Raw genomic sequence first — 12,855 nt, 5'->3', positions numbered from 1 at the left:
TGGTATGAGTCCGGCAATGTTCAGATATGGCAGACAATCTAGTGGTGACTTGAGTACTCACAATATCCTTAGGTGACTTTTGTGCTCCCCCTCAAGGGTCCCCACTCACCGGATCCAATCACCCCAATGGGGCAATGCGCATATAGGTATAGTCACTGCAACCAATTTGCCACGATATCTGTTAAATTTGCTCCAGAAGCACACCTCTGACTTCAGATAGGTAGGACGTAATCCTTAATAGGTCCCTCGTGGGAGAGAAAAATATAGGCTCCCATGGTGTAGTAAAAGTATATTCATTTATTTAAAAATTGATAAAAAACAGTAAAAAAACATGCAATAAACATTCCAGATGACATATATATAATATATATGTGTATGGCCGACTCCTAGACAGCGATGGTCAGACCACAAACCACTCTTAAAACAGTAGACCCGAGGTGGGGACAGCAGCGGTCCGCTGCGCTCCAGTTGCGTTCCACCAACTCGAGTCCCGGAAGTGATGTAGCGTGCGTGGCACCGTCATACGCGTTTCGTCATAGACGTCCTCAGCGACGGTGCCAGCACGCCACGCACTGCGTCAACTTGTAGGAGAGCATCCATGCCTGTCCCGCCCCCCACCTGGGGTACAGCCAATCACATCTAACTGCTAGAGCGGAGAGTCCAGAGCATAAAACTCCTACTTAAGTGCCAACACAATGTTCGAAAAGTTTTTTATCAAGTAATAGCAGTATATATTATACATCTTAGTGGACGCCATGGTAAGCTCTCCTATGCACTAATACGCACACCAGTAGATATATACTAATATACAGCGGAGCTGGTCTAAGGTATAGGGGCCGGTGTAAAGCAGCCATATGATCAGCTCCCCCTAGAGGTAGGGAATGGAAATGCTATAGCAGGTAAACCCACCAGATATTACCTAGTAAAACACAACAGGGGAGAGCAACACAATCTGATGTTTATATTGAAATTATATAATGGAGTAATCTAGCAGCATAACAGTAATAAAACACAAAGAGAGGCAGTAAATGTTGTGCAAAAAGAGACATAAATAAAAATAATAACATGAAGTTACAATACTCAATCTTAGCCTGTAACTACACATTTCCCTTGCCCTAACAGTGATATAAATAATAGTAGCACCTAGAACATGTGGCAGAGTGTTACATAACAGGGTATCAGTCGCCCAACCTCCCGTGCCTCAAATCCTAAAATTTTCCCCCATCTTAACTGATATAACCATAAATCTAAAAATATATAGGTACATATGGATAGACAGTAAGCCAAGGGAGCTAAAAAATATATATAATAATATACATGTTAGACAGAGGTAAACCTGGTCAAGGCGGGGCATGTAAAAGGTAGAAAAAGAGGGTGAGAAGCAAAAAAGAAAACGTGATAGGGGAAAAACCCCAAAACAAAAAACAAACAAAGGCAGAGAAGGGAGGATGTAAAAAAATTAAACAAAGGCAGAGAAGGGAGGATGTAAAAAAAATTAGGTACATAGTGTACCATAGGGGACAAGAGTTCTCAGAAAAGAAAGGGGTCCATCTTCAGTATGCCCTATGTGCCCCAAGAATTACAAGCGAGATAGATCTAATTGGCCAATTGCCAGATAATGGAAATATGGGAGTCGGCTGGAGATCACATCATGGGTTAGCTATAAAACAATTCAAGTCAATATCTAAGTTGAGGCCCCTTGGAGCAAGGGACCCCAACCGATATATCCAGGCAGTTTCATTTTGTGAAATCAAAGTGGTTTTATTTCCACCTCTCCAGTGGTCTCTTATACAGTCGATCCCATAGAATATCAGGCCAGTGGGGTCACGATTGTGTACTGTATCAAAATGGCGTGATAGATGGTGTTTTGGGAACCCCTTCTTGATGTTTTTAACCACTTGACGACCACCTCACGCCGATTTACGTCGGCAAGGTGGCACGGACAGGCAAAATCACGTACATATACGTGATTTGCTTTCCGCGGGTGGGGGGTCCGATCGGACCCCCCCCGGTGCCCGAGGCGGTCGTCTTTTGTCCCACGGCGATCGGAGATGAGGGGGAGGCCATCCGTTCGTGGCCCCCCCCTCGCGATCGCCGCCGGCCAATCACATCATTCCTTTGCTGCTGTATGCTAAACAGCAGCAAAGGAAATTATGTCATCTATCCTCGGCTCGGTAATTTCTGTTCCGGCCCGAGGAGAGAAGACAAGTATGTGAGTGCACCAACACTACACAACACAGTAGAACATGCCAGGCACACTAAACACCCCGATCCCCCCCCCGATCGCCCCCCGATCCCCCCCCCAATCACCCCCCCCCCCCCCCGTCACAAACTGACACCAGCAGTTTTTTTTTTTGTTTGTTTTTTTTTTTTCTGATTACTGCATTGGTGTCAGTTTGTGACAGTTACAGTGTTGGGACAGTTAGTATTACCCCCCTGTAGGTCTAGGATACCCCCCTAACCCCCCCTAATAAAGTTTTAACCCCTTGATCACCCCCTGTCACCAGTGTCGCTAAGCGATCATTTTTCTGATCGCTGTATTAGTGTCGCTGGTGACGCTAGTTAGGGACCTAAATATTTAGGTTCGCCGTCAGCGTTTTATAGCGACAAGGACCCCCATATACTACCGAATAAATGTTTTAACCCCTTGATGGCCCCCTAGTTAACCCTTTCACCACTGATCACCATATAACTGTTACGGGTGACGCTGGTTAGTTTGTTTATTTTTTATAGTGTCAGGGCACCCGCCGTTTATTACCGAATAAAGGTTTAGCCCCCTGATCGCCCGGCGGTGATATGCGTCGCCCCAGGCAGCGTCAGATTAGCGCCAGTACCGCTAACACCCACGCACGCAGCATATGCCTCCCTTAGTGGTATAGTATCGGATCAATATCTGATCCGATCAGATCTATACTAGCGTCCCCAGCAGTTTAGGGTTCCCAAAAACACAGTGTTAGCGGGATCAGCCCAGATACCTGCTAGCACCTGCGTTTTGCCCCTCCGCCCAGCCCAAGTGCAGTATCGATCGATCACTGTCACTTACAAAACACTAAACGCATAACTGCAGCGTTCGCAGAGTCAGGCTTGATCCCTGCGATCGCTAACAGTTTTTTTGGTAGCATTTTGGTGAACTGGCAAGCACCAGCCCCAGGCAGCGTCAGGTTAGCGCCAGTAGCGCTAACACCCACGCACGCACCGTACAGCTCCCTTAGTGGTATAGTATCTGATCGGATCAATATCTGATCCGATCAGATCAATACTAGCGTCCCCAGCAGTTTAGGGTTCCCAAAAACGCAGTGTTAGCGGGATCAGCCCAGATACCTGCTAGCACCTGCGTTTTGCCCCTCCGCCCGGCCCAGCCCAGCCCACCCAAGTGCAGTATCGATCGATCACTGACACTTACAAAACACTAAATGCATAACTGCAGCGTTCGCAGAGTCAGGCCTGATCCCTGAGATCGCTAACAGTTTTTTTGATAGTATTTTGGTGAACTGGCAAGCACCAGCCCCAAGCAGCGTCAGATTAGCGCCAGTACCGCTAACACCCACGCACGCACCGTACACCTCCCTTAGTGGTATAATATCTGAACGGATCAATATCTGATCTGATCAGATCTATACTGGCGTCCCCAGCAGTTTAGGGTTCCCAAAAACGCAGTGTTAGCGGGATCAGCCCAGATACCTGCTAGCACCTGCGTTTTGCCCCTCCGCCCGGCCCAGCCCAGCCCACCCAAGTGCAGTATCGATCGATCACTGTCACTTACAAAACACTAAACGCATAACTGCAGCGTTCGCAGAGTCAGGCCTGATCCCTGCGATCGCTAACAGTTTTTTTGGTAGCTTTTTATTGAACTGGCAAGCGCCAGCGGCCTAGTACACCCCGGTCGTAGTCAAACCAGCACTGCAGTAACACTTGGTGACGTGGCGAGTCCCATAAGTGCAGTTCAAGCTGGTGAGGTGGCAAGCACAAGTAGTGTCGCGCTGCCACCAAGAAGACAAACACAGGCCCGTCGTGGCCATAGTGCCCTTCCTGCTGCATTCGTCAATCCTAATTGGGAACCCACCGCTTCTGCAGCGCCCGTACTTCCCCCATTCACATCCCCAACCAAATGCAGTCAGCTGCATGAGAGGCATTTTCTTTATGTCCTCCCGAGTACCCCTACCCAACGAACCCCCAAAAAAGATGTCGTGTCTGCAGCAAGCGCGAATATAGGCGTGACACCCTCTATTATTGTCCCTCCTGTCCTGACAATCCTGGTCTTTGCATTGGTGAATGTTTTGAACGCTACCATTCATTAGTTGAGTATTAGCGTAGGGTACAGCATTGCACAGACTAGGCACACTTTCACAGGGTCTCCCAAGATGCCATCGCATTTTGAGAGACCCGAACCTGGAACTGGTTACCGTTATAAAAGTTAGTTACAAAAAAAGTGTAAAAAAAAAAAAATATATATAAAATAAAAAAAAATAGTTGTCGTTTTATTGTTCTCTCTCTCTATTCTCTCTCTCTTGTTCTGCTCTTTTTTACTGTATTCTATTCTGCAATGTTTTATTGTTATTATGTTTTATCATGTTTGCTTTTCAGGTATGCAATTTTTTATACTTTACCGTTTACTGTGCTTTATTGTTAACCATTTTTTTGTCTTCAGGTACGCCATTCACGACTTTGAATGGTTATACTAGAATGATGCCTGCAGGTTTAGGTATCATCTTGGTATCATTCTTTTCAGCCAGCGGTCGGCTTTCATGTAAAAGCAATCCTAGTGGCTAATTAGCCTCTAGACTGCTTTTACAAGCCGTGGGAGGGAATGCCCCCCCCCCACACCGTCTTCCGTGTTTTTCTCTGGCTCTCCTGTCTCAACAGGGAACCTGAGAATGCAGACCAGAGTGGCTCCAAACATCTCTATGGCCTAAGAAACCGGAAGCTACGAGCATTTTATGACTTAGATTTCGCCGGATGTAAATAGCGCCATTGGGAAATTGGGGAAGCATTTTATCACACCGATCTTGGTGTCATCAGATGCTTTGAGGGCAGAGGAGAGATCTAGGGTCTAATAGACCCCAATTTTTTCAAAAAAGAGTACCTGTGACTACCTATTGCTATCATAGGGGATATTTACATTCCCCGAGATAACAATAAAAATGATTAAAAAAAAAAAAAATGAAAGGAACAGTTTAAAAATAAGATAAAAAAGCAAAAAAAAATAAAGAAAAAAAAAAAAAAAAAAAAAAGCACCCCTGTCGCCCCCTGCTCTCGCGCTAAGGCGAACGCAAGCGGCGGTCTGTCGTCAAACGTAAACAGCAATTGCACCATGCATGTGAGGTATCGCCGCGAAGGTCAGATCGAGGGCAGTAATTTTTGCAGTAGACCTCCTCTGTAAATCTAAAGTGGTAACCTGTAAAGGCTTTTAAAGGCTTTTAAAAATGTATTTATTTTGTTGCCACTGCACGTTTGTGCGCAATTTTAAAGCATGTCATGTTTGGTATCCATGTACTCGGCCTAAGATCATCTTTTTTATTTCATCAAACATTTGGGCAATATAGTGTGTTTTAGTGCATTAAAATTTAAAAAAGTGTGTTTTTTCCCCAAAAAATGCGTTTGAAAAATCGCTGCGCAAATACTGTGTGAAAAAAAAAATGAAACACCCACCATTTGATTCTGTAGGGCATTTGCTTTAAAAAAATATATAATGTTTGGGGGTTCAAAGTAATTTTTTTGCAAAAAAAATAACTTTTTCATGTAAACAATGAGTGTCAGAAAGGGCTTTGTCTTCAAGTGGTTAGAAGAGTTGGTGATGTGTGACATAAGCTTCTAAATGTTGTGCATAAAATGCCAGGACAGTTCAAAACCCCCCCAAATGACCCCATTTTGGAAAGTAGACACCCCAAGCTATTTGTTGAGAGGCATGTCGAGTCCATGGAATATTTTATATTGCGACACAAGTTGCGGGAAAGAGACAATTTTTTTTTTTTTTTTTGCACAAAGTTGTCACTAAATGATATATTGCTCAAACATGCCATGGGAATATGTGAAATTACACCCCAAAATACATTCTGCTGCTTCTCCTGAGTACGGGGATACCACATGTGTGAGACTTTTTGGGAGCCTAGCCGCGTACGGGACCCTGAAAACCAAGCACCGCCTTCAGGCTTTCTAAGGGCGTGAATTTTTGATTTCACTCTTCACTGCCTATCACAGTTTCGGAGGCCATGGAAAGCCCAGGTGGCACAAACCCCCCCAAATGACCCCATTTTGGAAAGTAGACACCCAAAGCTATTTGCTGAGAGGTATAGTGAGTATTTTGCAGACCTCACTTTTTGTCACAAAGTTTTGAAAATTGAAAAAAGAAAAAAAAAAGTTTTTTCTTGTCTTTCTTTATTTTCAAAAACAAATGAGAGCTGCAAAATACTCACCATGCCTTTCAGCAAATAGCTTGGGGTGTCTACTTTCCAAAATGGGGTCATTTGGGGGGGTTTTGTGCCACCTGGGCATTCCATGGCCTCCGAAACTGTGATAGGCAGTGAAGAGTGAAATCAAAAATTTTCACCCTTAGAAATCCTGAAGGCGGTGCTTGGTTTTCGGGGCCCCGTACGCGGCTAGGCTCCCAAAAAGTCCCACACATGTGGTATCCCCATACTCAGGAGAAGCAGCTAAATGTATTTTGGGGTGCAATTCCACATATGCCCATGGCCTGTGTGAGCAATACATCATTTAGTGACAACTTTGTGCAAAAAAAAAAAAAAAAAGTGTCACTTTCCCGCAACTTGTGTCAAAATATAAAATATTCCATGGACTCAATATGCCTCTCAGCAAATAGCTTGGGGTGTCTACTTTCCAAAATGGGGTCATTTGGGGGGGTTTTGTGCCACCTGGGCATTCCATGGCCTCCGAAACTGTGATAGGCAGTGAAGAGTGAAATCAAAAATTTTCACCCTTAGAAATCCTGAAGGCGGTGCTTGGTTTTCGGGGCCCCGTACGCGGCTAGGCTCCCAAAAAGTCCCACACATGTGGTATCCCCATACTCAGGAGAAGCAGCTAAATGTATTTTGGGGTGCAATTCCACATATGCCCATGGCCTGTGTGAGCAATACATCATTTAGTGACAACTTTGTGCAAAAAAAAAAAAAAAAAGTGTCACTTTCCCGCAACTTGTGTCAAAATATAAAATATTCCATGGACTCAATATGCCTCTCAGCAAATAGCTTGGGGTGTCTACTTTCCAAAATGGGGTCATTTGGGGGGGTTTTGTGCCACCTGGGCATTCCATGGCCTCCGAAACTGTGATAGGCAGTGAAGAGTGAAATCAAAAATTTACACCCTTAGAAATCCTGAAGGCGGTGCTTGGTTTTCGGGGCCCCGTACGCGGCTAAGCTCCCAAAAAGTCCCACACATGTGGTATCCCCATACTCAGGAGAAGCAGCTGAATGTATTTTGGGGTGCAATTCCACATAGGCTCATGGCCTGTGTGAGCAATATATCATTTAGTGACAACTTTTTGTAAATATTTTTTTTTTTTTGTCATTATTCAATCACTTGGGACAAAAAAAATAAATATTCAATGGGTTCAACAGGCCTCTCAGCAATTTCCTTGGGGTGTCTACTTTCCAAAATGGGGTCATTTGGGGGGGTTTTGTACTGCCCTGCCATTTTAGCACCTCAAGAAATGACATAGGCAGTCATAAACTAAAAGCTGTGTAAATTACAGAAAATGTACCCTAGTTTGTAGACGCTATAACTTTTGCGCAAACCAATAAATATATGCTTATTGACATTTTTTTTACCAAAGACATGTGGCCGAATACATTTTGGCCTAAATGTATGACTAAAATTTAGTTTATTGGATTTTTTTTATAACAAAAAGTAGAAAATATCATTTTTTTTCAAAATTTTCGGTCTTTTTCCGTTTATAGCGCAAAAAATAAAAACTGCAGAGGTGATCAAATACCATCAAAAGAAAGCTCTATTTGTGGGAAGAAAAGGACGCAAATTTCGTTTGGGTACAGCATTGCATGACCGCGCAATTAGCAGTTAAAGCGACGCAGTGCCAAATTGGAAAAAGACCTCTGGTCCTTAGGCAGCATAATGGTCCGGGGCTCAAGTGGTTAATGTGTTCCCATATGCGTACAAACAGAGGGCGAGTGGTTCTACCCACATATTGCAATTGGCACGGGCACTCTATGACGTAGGTCACATGAGTGTTTTGGCAAGTTATGAGTTCCCTTATGCGGTACTCTCTATGGTCAGTTCTAGATTTAAAAGTTTCCCTTTTACGGGGTTGTTTTTTACTAACCCTGCATGGTAAGCATCTCTGGCATTTCATATCTGGAAAGATTTTAATCGGTCTGGGTGGGTTGATTACGTTGTGGACTAGATGGTCTCTGAGAGTAGGGGCTTTCCTATACACAACCTTAGGTTTATTAGGCAGTAGCTTTGCAAGGACACGGTCCTCTTTAAGGATAGGCCAGTATTTATTTCTTTGATTAGTGAAAAGACTATTCCGGTCCATATATAGGGGATGGCGCTGTGTAAAAAACAGAGAGTGTAAGTGTGAGTATTTTAAAGTGACAAGTGCTTTAGTGCGTGATACAATCCTACATAAATAGAAGATAAAAAATAAAAAATATATGAAATAGAAAATGTGAATTGACCAAAAATTAATAAATATTATAAGGTGATAAATCCTTATTTGAATTGCAGACAATTATAATCCCATACAATAAGCAAACTCAATCCTTATATTATCTAAATTATAGAGCATATGTTAGCAAAATCCACTAAAAAATGCAAAGTGACAAATGTCAAATCTAGAAAAAGTTTGGTTGTCAGACCACGGTGCAATACACACAGTGCAATTATGTGCAAAAAAAAGAAAAAAAAAAAAATTAAGACCAATCTATTATATAAAAAATTGTGTATCAAAAAAAATATATATACATAGTCCCATATGCTATTTGATATTAAAGTTCATAATGGTGATTCAATATGCAGTGCAATAAATCGTATAGCGTATTTCCCCGGAGATTCTTCTTTATCAATGGAGAGCCATGCAATAACTTTTAGCAATTTCCCCCAATCTGAGTGCACTCACCGGAGCTCCCTGCCCCTGCAGGGGTATGAGCGTGTGATGTTAATCCTCAGCCTTTAATCGCTCCAATCCCACCGGTGCCAGTATCCTTCCACTTAGTCCAATCCAGGTGAACCACTCATTGAGGAGGGGAGGGAGACTCACTGCCCCTTGCTGTAGCACAAATCCCAGCCGGACATCCACTTTCATGTATTAGATAAAAATAAAAAATCTTTCATAGCGTAACTTTGTTTATAATTAATGTTTTATTTGTGTAATACAGTCCAACACCACGACTGAATCCACTCAAACAAAATAGAAAGACTTTAAAAATTATGTTAAATAAAAGGAGAGGGAGCTCGCAGGCTCACTATCTTTCCACACAGTCCGGGGATGCAGCGCTACTGAAAGCCAACGCTTGCATTCCACCGGTCTGGTTCCCGGAACCACAATACATGGAAGTGACGTTGTGCATGCCAAGATAGTCCCGCCTTACGCGTTTCGTCATACGGACGTCATCGGAGGCGCTGCCATCTTGGCACTCCCAACGTCTTATATTCAGGGGGTAGTCAATCACCTCCCGGATGTTTCAATCACAATCCAGCGGCATAAATTAGCATCTTTGTTGCTAGGTAGAATAGGTGAACGGGGGACGACATCGCAAAAGCATGTCAAATCCCCATAGGGGCCCTCTAGTGGTGTAAAAAAGCCTTTTAATGCAGCAGCAACAATGACAAACTCCTTACAATCCAGCCATCATGCAACAAAAATTAATATCATACAATTCATTTCAATTAAAGTGACTGTAAAAACCACTCCATATACACAGTGTATATTTTAGTAATCCCAAGAGAGATGGAATAAATATATGTGCAAATTAAATAAAATCGGAAGTTAGGAAATAGAAAAAAAATAAATAAAATTTTTTTTTTTTCTTTTAATTAGAAAATAAAATAAAAATAAATAAAAAATATAAAATATATAAATAAAACGTTTTATTTTAATAGATACAAATATTGAAAAATAAAATAGAAATAGAAATAAAATTATCATAAAGTAAATGGTTACTAGTGTATAAGTGGGCAGTTACGATTAAATAGGAAGAGTGTATATAAATAAAGTGACCTTAGGTTAAAGGGAGTGTATGAATAGAGTGACAATGGGTCACTAGTATGTAGATGAAATATTAGAATATACGAACTAAAAGTAAATTGATATAGGACATAATTGTAGTATCTAAAAATCCTATATAGTGTATTGAGGACATTACTGAGGGATAATAAAATTCTATTTGTTATATAAAAGCCAGAAGGACGTAATTTTAATATCTAAAAATCCTATATAGTGTATTGAGGACATTATTAAAGAATAATAAAATTCTATTTATTATATAGAGGCCAGTATATTAAGTGAAATTAACAAATAAGAGGAGAAAGATATGTATGAAAGACATGTAATGAGATTCTGTAATGTGTAAACAGTCTACGAGAGGCTAGAACGGGCTCAAAAATGTGCTGCAATCAATATAACTGATTCATTAATGGTGATACTTATCAATCATTTTTAAAAATTAGACAAAAAACAATTGAGATCTATGTCCACATTCAGCCCTTTCGGAACCAAGCTTTCTAGGCGGTATATCCACCTGGTTTCGTTCTGGGACACTTTTATTCTTTTATTGCCACCCCTCCAATAATCTTTAATCAAATCAATACCGTAAAAAATCAGTCCCGTGGGGTCCCTATTATGGAATTCGTCAAAGTGCCTCGAGAGATTATGTTTTGGGAATCCTTTTTTAATATTGTTAATATGTTCTCTAATCCTAACATACAGAGGCCTAGTGGTTCTTCCCACATACTGTAATCGGCAAGGACATTCGATCACATATGTTATGTGAGTACTGTCACAAGTGATCAGTTCCCTAATCTGATACTCCTTCCCAGATCTAGATTTAAAAGATAATTTTTTCCTTGGCTGTTTTTTGCTTACCCTACAGGGAAGACATTTTTGGCATCTGAAAAAGCCTTTCATTTCAGGGAACAATTTTATTGTCTTGGGTGGATCGATCACATTGTGTACCAGTTGATTCCTCAAATTGGGAGCCTTTCTGTAAATAAATCGTGGCTTTTTCGAAAGTAACCCCGCCAGGACCCTATCTGACTTTAGAATCGGCCAGTATTTCCTGATGATATGTTCATCTGAACGTCATTGATTATTAAATCCCGTAATAAAGGCCGTTTCCATCCCAGAGGAGTTGTTATCCTTTTCCTTTTTTCCAATAAGGAATCTCGGTCTAAGCCACCTATCTCCATTTTTTGCCTGATTAGGGATTCCCTTTGGTACCCTTTGTCAATGAATTTCCCAATCAGATTATCAGCTTGTGTGTAGTAGTCCTCCATTTTGTGGCAGTTTCTTCGCAGTCTCATCAGTTGGCCCTTCGGGATATTCTCCTTCCATTTGGGGTGGTGGCAACTGGAGATTTGAATGTAACTGTTGCGATCTGTTGTTTTAAAAAAAGTTCTAGTATGTAATTCATTATTCTCTTTAAAAATTTGTACGTCTAAGTATTCTATTTCTTGAGGATCAATTTTCCCACTGAAGGAAATACCATATTGATTCTGATTCATCATTCCTAGGAACTCCTGGAAGGAATCTGTCGTGCCTTTCCATACGATGATCACGTCATCTATATAGCGACGGTAGAATTTTATCTCTGGGCGTAATCTCTTATATATGTGTTCTGCTTCCCACATGTCCATAAATAAATTCGCCACGCTCGGGGCGTATCTTGCCCCCATGGCGACGCCCTTGGTCTGGAGATAATAATCTTTTTGATACCAAAAATAATTGCTTTCCATCACTAATTTTAAGGCCTCCAGAATAAAGCTGATTTGTTCTTGTTTGAAATTCCCATCTTCATGTAGTGCTTTCTCGATCCCCTTAATGCCATATTTTTGTATAATGCTAGTATAAAGGGAGTTTACATCTATTGTTGCAAGAATGCAATCATTGACCTCAGTTACATGTTTCAAATCATTAATTAATTGCGTACTATCCCTTAGGTATGATCTTCCTTTCACCACCAGTGGTTTTAAAAAACAATCGATGTATTCCCCTAATCTAGAAAATAGGGAATTGATTCCGCTTAATATCGGTCTTCCTGTGGGTTTCTCTAATCGCTTATGAATTTTCGGTAAATAGTATATTACCAGTGTCTTCGTGGACTCGCATATCAGATATTTTGCTTCCTTCTTGTTTAAGATTCCTCTATCTTTCCCTCTTTTTACGAGGGTTTTTAATTTCTTTCCATAGAGTTGTTTCAGATTTCGTTTAAGTTTCTTGTAGGTGTTTTCCACCCTTAGGAGGTTCTGCATCTCTTCCTCATAATCTTCTTTTCTTAATATGACCAGTCCCCCCCCCTTTGTCAGCGGGACGTATGACTACTTCTTTTCTTTTCCCAATCTCTTTAATTGCCTTCCACACATTTCTATCTTTGGGGTTCTTCCTTTCTAATTTTGCAAGGTCACTTTCCACCATCTTCTTGAAGGCATTCATACATTGGTCACCAGGGACCTTCGGGTTGAAAATAGAATTGTTCCTGAGATCAGTGTGTTTAAATCTAGCTGGTTCCCCAACTGCTTTCTTATCTTTATTTAAGGCATAGTGTTTTCTTATTCTTAATTTACGCATGAATTTTTGCAAATCAATAAAAACCTCAAATTTGTCAATATTTTTTTCCGGCGCAAACTTCAATCCTAAATCTAAAATCCTCAGTTCCTCTTCAGAAAAAA

General features: G+C 41.4%; 1 protein-coding gene across 1 annotated transcript in view; it reads right to left on the bottom strand.

The window, feature by feature from the left end:
• LOC141114070 (uncharacterized) overlaps positions 1-12,855 on the bottom strand; it is an 87,934-nt gene that overhangs the window by 23,973 nt on the left and 51,106 nt on the right. The gene's annotated exons all lie outside the window — the stretch shown is intronic.

The sequence above is a fragment of the Aquarana catesbeiana genome, linkage group LG12, assembly GCF_042186555.1.
Source record: "Aquarana catesbeiana isolate 2022-GZ linkage group LG12, ASM4218655v1, whole genome shotgun sequence".
Classification (NCBI taxonomy): domain Eukaryota; kingdom Metazoa; phylum Chordata; class Amphibia; order Anura; family Ranidae; genus Aquarana; species Aquarana catesbeiana.
The sequence above is the reverse complement of the archived record's forward strand: the minus strand, read 5'-3'. Positions and strand labels throughout refer to the sequence as shown.